Source organism: Hibiscus syriacus, unplaced genomic scaffold (assembly GCF_006381635.1).
Source record: "Hibiscus syriacus cultivar Baekdansim isolate YM2019G1 unplaced genomic scaffold, ASM638163v2 tig00111166_pilon, whole genome shotgun sequence".
NCBI classification, from domain to species: domain Eukaryota; kingdom Viridiplantae; phylum Streptophyta; class Magnoliopsida; order Malvales; family Malvaceae; genus Hibiscus; species Hibiscus syriacus.
This window is the reverse complement of record NW_024063008.1, coordinates 1,588,334-1,602,560: the sequence shown is the minus strand read 5'-3', so window position 1 is coordinate 1,602,560 and position 14,227 is coordinate 1,588,334. Positions and strand designations below refer to the sequence as shown.

General features: G+C 31.7%; 1 pseudogene; it reads left to right on the top strand.

Moving 5' to 3' along the window:
- The first annotated feature begins 538 nt into the window (after positions 1-538).
- LOC120155253 lies at positions 539-3,023 on the top strand (annotated as a pseudogene).
- The last annotated feature ends 11,204 nt before the right edge of the window (positions 3,024-14,227 follow it).

The following is a 14,227-nucleotide window of genomic DNA, read 5'->3' as shown; positions in this document are numbered from 1 at the left end:
ATTAATATAATTTATATATAATAGTATTATATGAATACAAGTCACATGAAGTTTGGCGTTTCTTCTGAAATCTATACAGATTAAATATATAAAATTCAGATGGAAGGCAAAAGACAAAGACAAGTTGTGATAAAAATGAATTTTTTATATGAAATAAAATACAAAGAGACAGTCCTCATTTGTCTTTCTTTTAGGCAATAAATATATGTTGGATAAACTAAATTAAAAATTACTATTGATTTATTTAAAAATTAATAATTTTTTAAAATTTAAAATAATTATCGAATTGTATTCAAAATGTTGTAAAATAATTATTAAATTAATCAATTTTTATATTTTTATAATATTGTAAAAATAGTTATTGTTCATGTATTGAATTCTCACCCAACTGGCCACCCTCTAATTTTCCTTTTTGTTGGGTTTCCGCGACCATTTTTAATTGCTCTTGCCAAATGCCAATGCTGTAAACTAAATGGCAATACATTACGGTTAAAGCTCTAAACTTTAACTGCAGAGGGGACGCATTCAATACTGTTTCATGGCAACAACAGCAACTACTACAACTACAAATGCATCATCTGTTGCTCAGCTTGAAGTCCAAGCCCAACCCACCAATCCTAGACACCGCAACTGTAAATAAACCACCATTTCTTCTTCTTCCTCCACCTCTGCTGCTGCTTCTGGTACTAATGACAACTCCTCTGAGTTGGGTTTTGCATGGAGTTTTAAGCCGGAAACTTGACTCGTCCACCATTGTTTCCCCTGACAACTCTCGGTGCTGCCCTTCTTCGAAACCCCTCTCGACTCCCCCTCCTTCTCCGCCGCAAGTTCGCCTGTTGGGGAACAGGGGTTGACGGATTCTTTGTCAGGTTTCAGGATCTGATATTCTCCGGGAAGTGTACTACCTGTCATGGACTTCGCAGGCGGAACAATGCTCTCCAATGGTCATTCTTTGTCGAGTTTCAACAAGTTCAATTCTGCCCTCACGGCGGGTCTCTTAAACCCGATGTCCCATCCGCCTCCGGCGGACAAGACACGATCCAGTCCCACCCTTTCCGAAATGATGGCTAGCGAGCCCGATATTCATGAAAGAACCCGAACCCAAAACCAAACTCGGATCCAAGTACCAAATTCAGCTCCGAGACAAAACCAAACCCCTCCTGTTATAGATAAGCAGGTACTGACCATGCAAAGAATTTCGTATCTTTTGTCGACTCGGAGCCCTGGGAACCAGTTTAACGAGCCAGGTTCGAGTGATATAAAGCTGACCTTGACTTCCAAGGATGGGCTAAGCGTGTCATTGAACATGCATCGGCAAATACTGGTGGCTCACAGTAGGTTTTTTGCGGTGAGGTTATCGGATAGATGGACAATGCAGCAGAGGAATGGATCAGCCGGACCGTACATTGTCGAAATAACAGATTGTGATGACGTTGAGGTTTATATAGAGACCTTGAGGTTGATGTATTGTACAGATTTGAGGAAGAAACTAATGAGATAGGACGTTTCTAAGGTTCTTGGAATTTTGAAGGTAAAGTTATAGCTTTTCAATTTAGTTTTGTTTACATGGCTACTTGAGAACTTGTATGAAGATTAGCAGTAATAGTTCTGAGCTTGTGACATAGCTTGAAAGAAGTAGGAAAATTGATTCTTTTGTTGTATGTAAACTGGTTGCTAGTGTGATGTTTTTGCTTCGTCAGGTTTCAGCGACAATTGGATTTGATGCCGGGGTTTTGTCTTGTTTGGAGTACTTGGAAGCCGTCCCTTGGGCCGAGGATGAAGAAGAGAAAGTGGCTTCTTTATTGGCAGAGCTCCGCCTAGAAAATGTTGGAGCTGGGGAGGTTTTGAAGAGGGTTTCTGTTGAAGTTACTAATGGAACTGATGAGGATGAAGATAATGAACAAGTGCTTCTCAAGCTTTTGCATGTGGTTCTTGAAGGCAAAGATGAGAAAGCGAGGTGTGAAATGAAACGGTTGGTCTTTAAGATGCTTAGTGAGAATTCATCTCAAAATGATCTCCGGAAAGAGTGTTATACTCGGCATTCGATGACTGTCTTGAACTGCTTCGGAAGAATTTTCTCCGAGCAGCATTTGCTGATTTGCAGGGTGCTTGTCAGATTGCAAGACAAGCAGATAACTTGCACTGGATTTTGGACATTTTGATTGATAGGCAGATTGCTGAAGATTTTCTAAAAACATGAGCTTCTCAATCTGAATTATCTGATGCTCATTCTAAAGTTCCAGTTGTCCATAGGTATGAAATCAGCAGAGTTACTGCACGGCTATTTGTAGGAATCGGAAAGGAGCAGTTATTGGCATCAAAGGAAGTAAGGTGTCTGCTTTTGCGAACATGGCTGGTTCCATTTTACGATGATTTCGGGTGGATGAGGAGGACATCGAAAGGCCTCAACCAACATTTAATCGAGGATCATCTTAACAACACAATTCTCACTTTGCCTATGGCTTGGCAGCAGGAAATTTTGCTGGCATGGTTTAATAGGTTCTTGAACTCTGGTGAAGATTGTCCCAACATTCAAAAAGGTTTTGAAGTTTGGTGGAGGAGGGCTTTCTGGCAATGCAGTGGTGAACGAGAACCACCGAGGCCAATACGAGTTGCAACGGCAGCCATTGAGAACTAAGTTCCTATCAACATGGTGCAGTTTGCAGAACCAATGCTGTACCTGTAATGTGTCCGATTCTTGTTCTCATTTTCACAATGCTTTGGCCTTCGTCCTACACCAATGGCTCATTTTTTTAATCCTCTTCCTCTCCTAACCGTGGCTCGACAGTATGGAGGGATCGGATTGTAGTATGTTGTGATCGGACTGTCATATTCATATATATATATACACGTGTGTGAGTAGCGGTGCCGGAGCAGAGGACGACGAGTTTTGGTGGCTTGCTGATGTGAGATCAAACTATCCAGCATATTTACCACGTATGTGCAATTAAGTATTGTTTATAGAAAGGAAAATGATGCTAAGCAATGACTTGTTTACTGATTTTCGAGAGACAACAAGTATAACCCGGGTATATAGGTTTGGAATAGCTTGTCCCCTGTAATATTTGCAGGCAAAATATACTTTCCCTAAACGAGGATTTTGGTTTTGATTGTTAAGAGAAGATACTGCCTTGTATATTGAATCAATGGATCTCAAGAGCACTTGAATTGGAGAAATTATTTCATGGACCCATATTATTCACGCGCATAAAATTTTATTTTCTAAGTCAGTTTATATATTAATGCATTTCAAAATTAAATCTAAATTTAAGCATTGTTTTTTGTGTCTTCATTAATACATATCAAAAAAACTTTTCCAAATTATCTTCACTCTTCCTAAAGTTTCTCTTTTTTTTCATGGCTTCCTAGACGTTTCCAAAAAGCTTTGTATTAGTGTCAATGGCGCTGTTGCTACCATCAAACCCTCGATACAAACAAGAAATAACTTTGATATTTTCATGAACATTTATTCTGTAATTTTTTTTATACAAAGTTGGTCATAACTATATTTTACACAATTCACCTTTAGCATTCAACAAATAATGTATACAGATTCATCGTATGGTAAAACTAATGGAGTACTCAAAGTGCAAGTTTCGAGCCAATTCAAATGCATAAATATTCGCAATATCGTATCAATTTTAAGTTTCATAGTCAAGGCTCTTAACTTTGTGGTCGTGGGATCGAGTCCCACGGTGGGTAATTCATAATTCTGACTGTCGGAGGTCTTCCACGGAAGCTGCTCTCAACCCGTTGAGGGCAGCCTACTATCTTACCTCCCCTCATCCCATTATATTTATATATATATATATATGGGAATAGGGTCACTAATAATCAATGTTTTCAAAACCGGACCGGACATTGAACCGGTGAAGGTACTGGTTCAACCGGGTTCAACCGCGGTTCAACCGCGGTTCAACCGGATTTTATATAAAATAATATTTTTTTTTAATTTTACATAATATTCAAAACAATATTAATATATATGTAACACTTTTTTTAAGTTTACAATATTAAAAGGTATAAAAATATCACAAGTCATAACATGTATAAATGAAAAACCATAAAATCAAGTGAAACAAAATGATTCAAATCAACTACAACATAATATTTAAGGTAAAACATATTAAATAATAAATATAATTATATAACTATAATAAAAATAAAATAAAATTGGGGTTTAAAAAATCATAACAAATGATGTCATTTGGTTTAATTGTTTAAAAAAAAAACAATCCCACATGGCTAAGAAACATAGAAGAGCATCCCAACTTACTTCTATAAATAATAGAGGTAATTTGATATTCAAAATCATGGAACCTTTTAGTGAGCACAAATCGAACTATTCTTTCGCTTCAATTAAGCTCAAATTTTAGGCTTCAATTGAACTTCTAAATTTTTTTTTTGAGTTCGAGCCTTTTCAATTTCAAGTTTTAATATTATATTTCGAGTTGATAATTTTTAGCTCGTGAGTTTTTGAGTCGAGTTGAGTTTACTTTTAAAGTTTTCGAGTTCGAGTCGAGCTCAACAATACTCGAATTTGACTCGACTCGTTGACCAAACGACGTCGTTTGGTTTAATTTTTTTTTAAGAAAAAAAGTGAACTGGCGGTTCAAACCGGTTTGATCGGTTTTCAGCCGGTTCACCCCGATTCTCCTGGTTTTCAGTCGGTTCTTTACTAGTTCTATACTAATCCGGTTTTGGGAGTTAACCAGACCGGACAGGCCACCGGTTCACGGTTCAACCGGTCGAACCGGCCGATCCGGTCCGGTTTTAATAACATTGCTAATAATAGTATTTTTTAAAATATCAAGATTATCCGTCAACTAACTATTGATTTTATTCCTATACATGAATGTCATTATTATAATATAACATGGTAATCTTTAGTTTTCGGAAGCCATGAAACCTTGATGAATTTGAGGGTAAAAAGAAAGACTTTAGAGGAAGAAGAAGAATTTGAATAACATGAAGTAATAAAACTTGGTTGAAGGAATGTAATTTCTTTTTATCTGTGTTAACGAAAGTCCTAAAAATAATGCTTAAATTTAAACTTAATGTTGATCTTTATTAATGAAAAAAATGATTTGAAAAATAAAATCCATGTGTGTGAACGACATGGAAAAAAAGATTGTTGTGTATCTTTCTAATTAGTTGAGACCGTTAATGATGTGATGGAAAGGGTTCATAAAATAATTTCTCCTTGGATTGAGAGTTTATATATTAATATATTGAATAATAGCTTGTTCATTACTTTTTTATAATTAAAAATTAAATGTTGTTACCTTTATATTTAAACATTCTAATAAATTGTTCACATTATTATTATTTTTAACCGATAAAAAAATATAAAGTTTTAGCCGATAACACCTTTTTATAGTTATTTTTTTTTTTTGGCCTTCATCAATGCCAACTCAATTTAATGACGTTCCCGTGACATTGCCCTACCTTAGGTTTTGTATATATGTTAGGTACCATTTCATTAAATCTTTGACAGATGTTTAAGGGTAAAATTATTATAGAAGTCCCTGTATTTAGATATAGTTATGGGTCGGATATATTTATAGGCTTCAACATAAATTACCACACAGCTCAGACATGCTTGATCACGCACATCTCTGCCCTAAAGTCATTTTGTTTGCTCGTAAATTTCATATAAAAAATAATTTTCATAGACTATATCTTAACCCATTTCATAGGTTAAAAAAATGAAAAAAAAAACAGTGTATTAGTCCACACAGATGGTTAATAATTAAAAGTTTTACCTTGTCCCTTGTGGGCCACTTCCCCCCCCCCCCAAAATCAATTTTTTTATCATTTGGGAAAATCTTCTATTTAGGACTTCAAATTTTAATTTATTTTGATCTTACCCCCATTTTCTATTGTTAATTATACCTTCCCCTTGAACTAAAAATCCTGACACTTTGCCCCCTTGAACTAAATCATGGCTCCGTCCCCGGAGATAAGGCTGATTATCTAGCAGTAAACCAGATTGCTGACAAAAGAAGTATCGATGTTTTGGAGGTTAAATTAGTGAGTTATTTAAGGAATCATAATCTCCTCAGTTTCTGCCATGGTTTGGCATATGCTCCCGGGATGACCTCAAAAGTAAAACACCAAGCTCTTGTTTATGTTAATTGTTAAGATTCTCTGCAAAAACAAACAAAAGATGAAATTAGGTTTATGATCGTTGTAACGTAATATTTGTAAAAATTTGATAAATCTAATAATATTTCTGTATCTTTTGAAAGTTTAGTGAATAGAACAATCGTTTGAACATAGTTCAACAACATTGGTAAACTTTACCTATAAATGAAATATCTTTGAATAGGTCATGAATAAGGGACGGGTATAGTCAAGTTGAGCTGGATTTTTGATCGATTTGAACTTGACTTGAGTCTTATATTTATTCAATTGTCACCTGCCCTGATTTGGATTCAGGGAGACTTCACCCGACTTTAAACATGATCCAATTTGTAGGATAAAAACTCACACCCCACCGATCTGACATAAATATATATAAATTCATATCTAACCCTAATCATGAATGTATTCTGAATGAAACCTAGAAAACAAAATAGTAGCAAACTAATCATAAATATATATTGTTTATTATGTTGTATACATGCATACGTGCAATGTATCTAATTTATAATATGGAGAAAAAAATGAGCTCAACCTGTGTGTAAACTATATGGAAAACACAGAAATGTCAAAGAAAATATTAATAAGGTATCTTTAATTAATTCCCTTTTATTGACAGATAATCCTCACTTGAGACCAAAAAAGAAGAGAGCCAGCGTAATCTATTTTTATTTTAATATTTAAACATTTTTAATGTATTTTACTTGTTTTTTTTTTCTGGGTTTGTCAGTTGCGTCGAACTCATGTCTTGTCGGTGACTTGTTCCGTGTTAGCTAAGGAGAAGAAGATGATTCGTCAAAAATACTTTTATTAAATTATATTTTTATTAAAAATATAATTATTTCAAGAATCTTTGTTTATTTATGATTGGAACACTTAATTTATATAAATTTACATATTCATCCCAACGACAATCATCATAATCAACTGTCGACGATCCTATTCATTGTCAGAAGATCATTTTTTTCAACCTCAGCTTTAAATTCTAGTTTACCCAATCTCCATCGATTTTTAGTTGATTTACAAACACTCCTCTTCCACCTTTTTTTATTTTGAAAGAAAATAGCGCCTCGTTAAAAACTCATAATCGACAATAAATACAAGGTTCAACGTCAAAAAACAAAAAGAGAAAAAGAGTACCAAGAATATGTATTATAAATCAAACATCATAATGTTCTTACAACATAGGAATAATACCAGAAAAAAAAGCAACCAAACTTAAGCAAAATCAACACAACCAAGGAAGGTAGCAGTCTGCATCCACTAGACTACAACATACCAGAAACAGAAGTTTGACTTTCAAAGCAAGAAAGTTATCCCCAAGATACTGGGTAAAGAGAGAACCAAGGAGTTCAAGAAAGCAATCGGTAAAACCAAAACACCACCGAGGAGAAGACCGAAACAGCCAACACGAAAAGCACTCTAATAAATAAGCAAAGCTGCAACTTATGAAACATAAAATGTATAGCTTTAACCATCCGATAAAAAAAATCCAGAATAAACCATAGCTTATACCTCACAGGGAATCATAGATGTTGGAAGAGGAAATTCCGTATAGCAACCTTTATAAACAACCTTAAATTCACCTTCACCCAAAAGATTACGGTCTAAAAAATATTCGTAATCTCAATTAATTCTTCATATGTAAATAAAATAATGACTTTAAATTGCTTAAACTGCCGGGTTTTGTCATCATTGGTGGTGACTATACAAAATCACTTCCGAAACTAGTTCCAATAAGAAGAGTTGAACACTGTGTCTTTGTATAGGATGAATTTATTAGCATGTACCATTGATCAAAACAGGAGCTCCAATTATATATAAATTAAAAATTATTTATAATTACCTAAGGAATTGAATAAACTAATATGCAGCTGTGAAAAAATATACATGATTTTGGGAAGAGCTTAGTGGGAATGGCATTACATAACCACATGTAAGTAACACAATTTTTCGGCAATGAATAGGATCGTCGACGGTTAGTTTGATGGTTGTTATTGAGATGAATATGTAAATTTATATAAATTAAGTGTTTCAATCCTAAAATAATTATATTTTTTAATAAAAAATATAAATTAATTATATTCTTACTAAAATTTAACTTAAATAATAACAAATGATTAATTGTGGACAAGTCATTATACTTTTTTTAATATTTATTTAATAAGGATAGTTTAGTAAATGGCGTGTATCAGGGTATCGCATTAGTGGTATTTCGGCCTCCAATATAAATTCTTTCCTCCATTCCTATATACAATTCTAATAATGGTATTCGCAATATCACAAAAACAATTTGCTACATATCAGTTTAAATTTTAAGGGCTAATTAATTTAAATTTTATATAATTTTAATATTTAAAAATAATAGTGACTACATATATTTAAATAATATTTTTATGATTTTTTTTTGTAAATATAGAAACGATTTTAACTTTAAGAATGATGGAGAGATGACATTATTTGAAGATATATATTTTAAGTCCCACACTTTAACATTTTTTTCCATCTAACTAATCTCTTTTATTGGGAAATTAAATTAAATTATCTGCCATATTATACATTATGTTGTTGTCACATAGTATATATAAATTATTTAATTCGATTTTAATTTTTTTTTGAAATTTTAAAAAAAATAAAAAAGTATTTTAAATTATAAAAATTAAAAAATGACACATTATAAAAAAGTTCAAAAAAGTTAATAAAATTTATCATTAACATTAGTAAAAAATACAATGATTTTTTTTATTTATAAAAATACGTAAGATCAAAATCATATTAAATGTTATCTCTTATATATATATTATGTTACTTTTATATTATTTAATTTTTTGGTTAGTAAATTTTAATAAAACTTTGACAAAAACGCCTAACAAAAATATAACCGCGGGGGAGTTGTTGAGATTGGAGTCCGTATGATTCCAAATACAAATGGGCCCTACATTTAGAATATAATTTCAAGGCAACTATCTTATCTCTTTCATTAAGCAATAACGGTCTCAATGAAAAAATCTCATGGAATCTGTACCTCCGCGGCTAAGTTTTTGGCAGCACACATCCCATTTCATTATTAATACATTAGTTTTTATTATTATTATTAAAAATAAAGTTAATTTTTGCCTTTTCCAAATTTTAAAATACTCCGGGAGTATTTTGGAAAAGCATAACGCACACTTTTTAGGCTGCCAAAAGAATTAATAATATTAAGGGTAAACAACATCATACGTAACTGAATTTTAGATTATCGCTTATATTATTAAACTTTTAATGTTTTAATTATGATACTAAATTTTGGTGGAGATTGATTTTAAGGTATGTCGTTTGTCCTCTTAAAATAATATTTATCATCGTTTTAATTTTCGAATAAATATTTCAAACTCCTCGAATATGAAAAAAAACTTCAAACCTATAAAAATGATGAGTTTTTTTTTTGTTTAAATTTATCGAATTTAGGTGGATTTCGTGAAAAAAACAATCCTAAGATAAGAAAAATAAGTGAAATACGAACGTTTTGATATCAATTTGTGGTAATTCACTACTACGGCCAGAAAAGTACAATGCCAAAAAGTGAATTGTTTAAAAATTTAGTGGCAAAAACGAAATCTAGTAAACTAGCGATAGTGTTTTAGCCATTAATAATTGTATCAAAACAATGTCGTATTCTCCATATCATCACGTTATTTGGATTTCAACCGTTCAATAACATAATTGAAGTCAAAATCAAAGTTTAATATCATAATTGAGATTTTTTTTAAAAATAATAATATAAATGATACACCATTTATAAGATACTATTTTGTTGAGTCCTCTAACTATTAAAAGTTTCAAAATGGTCCTCCGATTATAGGGAGTTGTTTTGTTAAGTCCCTCAACTATTAAAAGTTACAAAATGGTCACTCGACTATTTATTATGTTCCAAACTCATCCTTTTTCGTTAAAAAAATAACGATCGTCTGAGCTGAACGTTAACATGTTGATTGAAATATGACACTCATTTGAGATTATGATATCAAATTTTATCATATCCCATTCAGCAAGTTAACTTCCAGCTCCGACTGTCATTAATTTATTAACGAAAAATGTTGAATTTGGAACATAATGAATAGTCAGGTGATTCATTTAATAGTTGATGGACTCAACAAAGCAACTCCTTATAGTCGAGGGACCATTTTATAATTTTTAATAGTTAGAAGACTCAACAAAATAATATCTTATAGTTAGGGGATCATTTGTGTACTTTACCCAATTTAATAATATCTAATATAATTTACGCTAATATTAATAATCACAAATGATAGTATATTGGTGATGCCGGTATGCCTACGCAGAATACCAAAAAAAATGATTCGGACTAAATCATTTCAAAACAATTATTTCTTATTTTGATGTTTTTAATATATTATTTATTTATTTATTTACATTAATCCCTTGGAAAGCATAATTGACAGCCAAAAGCTAGCAGACAGATAACTTGAGAGTCAGACAAATTTATTTTTTAAAAATAGTTTTTTTTCTTGGTTTTATATTATTGTTTATTACCAAACCGCGTGCAGTAACTTGCATTGTTTACAATTTGATTGGTGTGATGAATATGTAACCAAATCAAACTCTCTGATGTCTTAATTTTCTAGATTGGATGAGTTACTTATGCTCATGGGGCCATATAGATGGTCGAAATTGTAGTGAGCAGTGATGATCCTAAAGATTTGTTATTCTCTTTTTCTATTTTTTTTAAAAAATTATGGATTGAAATATAAAAAATCAAAGACTTATGAATGGGGGGTAAAGGTCCGACATGAAATGAAAAACAATTATTTTAACTCTCATCACAATTTATAAATTGGACCACCAAAGAACATTTTTCTTCTTTCCTTTTTTGCATGTGGGTGCATTTCGTGGTCTGTTTTGGTCGCACATTTGTTGTGACAAATTGGAATTTCTCCCACAAATGTGGGACTAAAAGATAAAAAAGGAATAAAGATATATTATCCATGTGATTTATATGATATTTTAGATCTGATTATATAGTAATAACAAAATAACGAATAAATTGCGTTTCAATTTTATCGAAATAGTTCTTATTTGGTTAAAAAATAATGATTATTTAATGGTTAAATTAATTGGTGACATGACACATATATATGATTTTGAATATTGACGTGATGTTTTTACATGTAATCAATATTTTACGTTAAAATTATATTTTATTAGTGAGATAAATTAGAAACTAGTAAAATAATGATTTTGTATAAATCAATTTATTTCAGTGGTTAAAGGAATAGTTGTTTTTCTTAGAGATCATCGGGTACGAGTACCGGTGACTACAAGGGTGATTGAGTGCTCCTTGTAAAATGATTAAGAGTACTTATAACATATACTACTTTGGGATCACATTTAGCTTAATCAGGAAAAAAAGATTTTTTTGTCTATCCGCTAAACTAAGCTGCAAACTTGTTATAAAATTGATAAAAATATCATTTAAGTTAAACCGTGATTAAAATGAATTAAATATATATTCATAAAAACACATTAATTATAACTCAATAAATAATTCCCATTCAAATAACAACGAATTTTAACATTATATCCTAAGTTAAAATCATTGTTATTTTCAACAAAACTTGTTTACTAGAACAAAAGTAGCAACACCCAGTACCATCTTTGATTGAGCAACCAAGTGTATGGTGGAAACGAATTTGTTCCACTCAATAAAAACAAAGAAACCACGACATACACGTGCAAGAAAATGTAGGTGACCCTAAAGCTTCCTTTCCTCCATGAATAATTAAATTATTGCATTTGGGGTGGACGACCCTACCACTCCAAGGTATAAAATTACTACAGAATGTACCACTGCAAGTGATATTTCATCTTACTGCTGCAAAGAGTTGACCCTTGTCGGCTGCTAATGCTCCCGAAAACAACACTCGTTACTAATTTACACTAAAGTTATCTTTTTCGTTGAAATTAATTAAGCCTATGGTACATATATATTAATAAGATCACATCATTTCTGATATCAGTTATCAGTCAACGACACATAAATAGCTTCACAAACAGTTCCTAGAGACCCTAGTCTTTTTGTTCATTATTCCAATGTTGGCTTTGTCTCCGACCAACAGTTTTTAGGTCCAATGCTTATTGTGCAAGTTAGTCACGCCTAATGTTTTGGTATAAAAATATTTTCACTCGTCTTCAATAATATTTGATATATTAATAGTATATAAAAATGTATTTATTTATGATAATATTAAAATTATGATGACTAGAGATAATTCATTAATATTAATTTATAATAGAATTATTGTCGTTCAATATTGTCTGATTCTTATAAAAAAAAAAGAGCTCGAGAAGAAGTCATTTTTCAATATTTACTGGGAGATTTTATTGTAATATTTACATTCATTTATTGTTAGTGTCAGGTCTAAGATAATGGTTATTATTTGTAGATTCATATATTCAATTTAACTATCAAATAATATACTTGATTATGACAAATTACACAAACGTGTCAAAAATCATGTTAATAACTCATTTGTTGTCTAAAAAAAGGTGATATTCCAAAAGTTTAAATATATCTTTCAAAAGATTTCAAAAATCTCAACGTTTGTTGCAGATGAAAGTGTAATTAGAAATATTCTCTAAAAGAGATTTAAAAAATGTATAATAATATTTTGAATATAATTTTAAAATGTCACTTATTAAAGACCAGCTCCTAAGGCCATTCCACTAATGAATCGGTCCCAAACAATAATTAAAAGTAATCGTTGTGATTCTATGCTTTAAGACCGCGGTGGTTGATGATTATGGCTTTAACAGAAGATGACATATCCGGACAAACCAGTGTAGCCACAGTGGTCAGGCTGCCGCTGAAAACCCTATAACAAAATATGTATTCAACTCACATTTAGGTACTGTCTAGCTTAGGTATAGGATGGTCCAATAATCATGGATTTGCTTATAAAAGAATTTTGGGGAAAGGGTCAATGGATGGACCACCCTATAAAGTTCTTTTACAAGTTTCAAAAAGAAAAAGAAAGAAACTAATCCCAAAAGTGTGTTCGTGCTTCAGACGTACAACCAGACCACTCCCAGGTTATCTTTTCTACAATTTATGGTTATCTTTTCTACAATTTATACTGCCTCTCACCTTCCCCCGTCTATTCTGGGCTGCTCCTTCAATCATTCGTACGTTTTCTCATTGCTTTTGTGTGTAAAATTAGTAGTAAAAGAAACTCTATCTTTGCATGAATCAAACTCCCTCATTTATTATAAAGATTTGTTATCTTTAGAAATTTTAGTTAAAACACTAAAGATTACAAGAGTTGAGTTCTTATTATCAAATAATTATGAATCTTTAGAATAGATGTTATCTTATGATAACTCTAAATTACTAAAAGAAAACCCTTATCCTTTGTCTCATAGTGTAATGATATTAAAGGTAAAGTACATTCTTTTACGATCTTTGTCTATCATTTAATTGAACTTTTTTCTTATGTTTCACTTATTTTATAAAATGAAAAACCAGTTTATTCTTTGGATAGCGCTCTAATCTAATATACATAGAATCAACTATTGAATTTGATTTTGATATTGCTGTTAAACGCATGTCATATTTAGAGGTACTTGATCATATTTATCCCAAAATGATTGATTAGGGTTTCAATCTTAATAAGTTCTTTTGAGTTTCAAGACTGTGCCTACTGCCCGAGTTGCTATTGGTTGAAGCTGTGTTTTGTGTTTGGATTTAAGTGTCTGTTTTAGCTGTTTTTACCTGACACGTTCTTCATTATTTGCTTATATTGTGTATTAAATTTAGGTATTAATAAAAATCTAAGTACTCTTTTGTTCTTTCTGCTGTTCAAGATTGTGCTTCGACTTGATTTTAATTGTAAAAGAAGTTTTTAATGAGGGTCTTTTTTATTTCTTGAAAGAAGAAAAATTTAAGGCTTGTAGGTGAAGATCTACTGGAAGTTACGTAAGGCAAAAGGAGCTTAAAGTTTCTTTCTTTTTGGTGGTTTCCTTATTCTTTTTTCACGGTGGGAACTGGGAAGTGACAATTGACGAAGTGTGATGAAGATGAAGT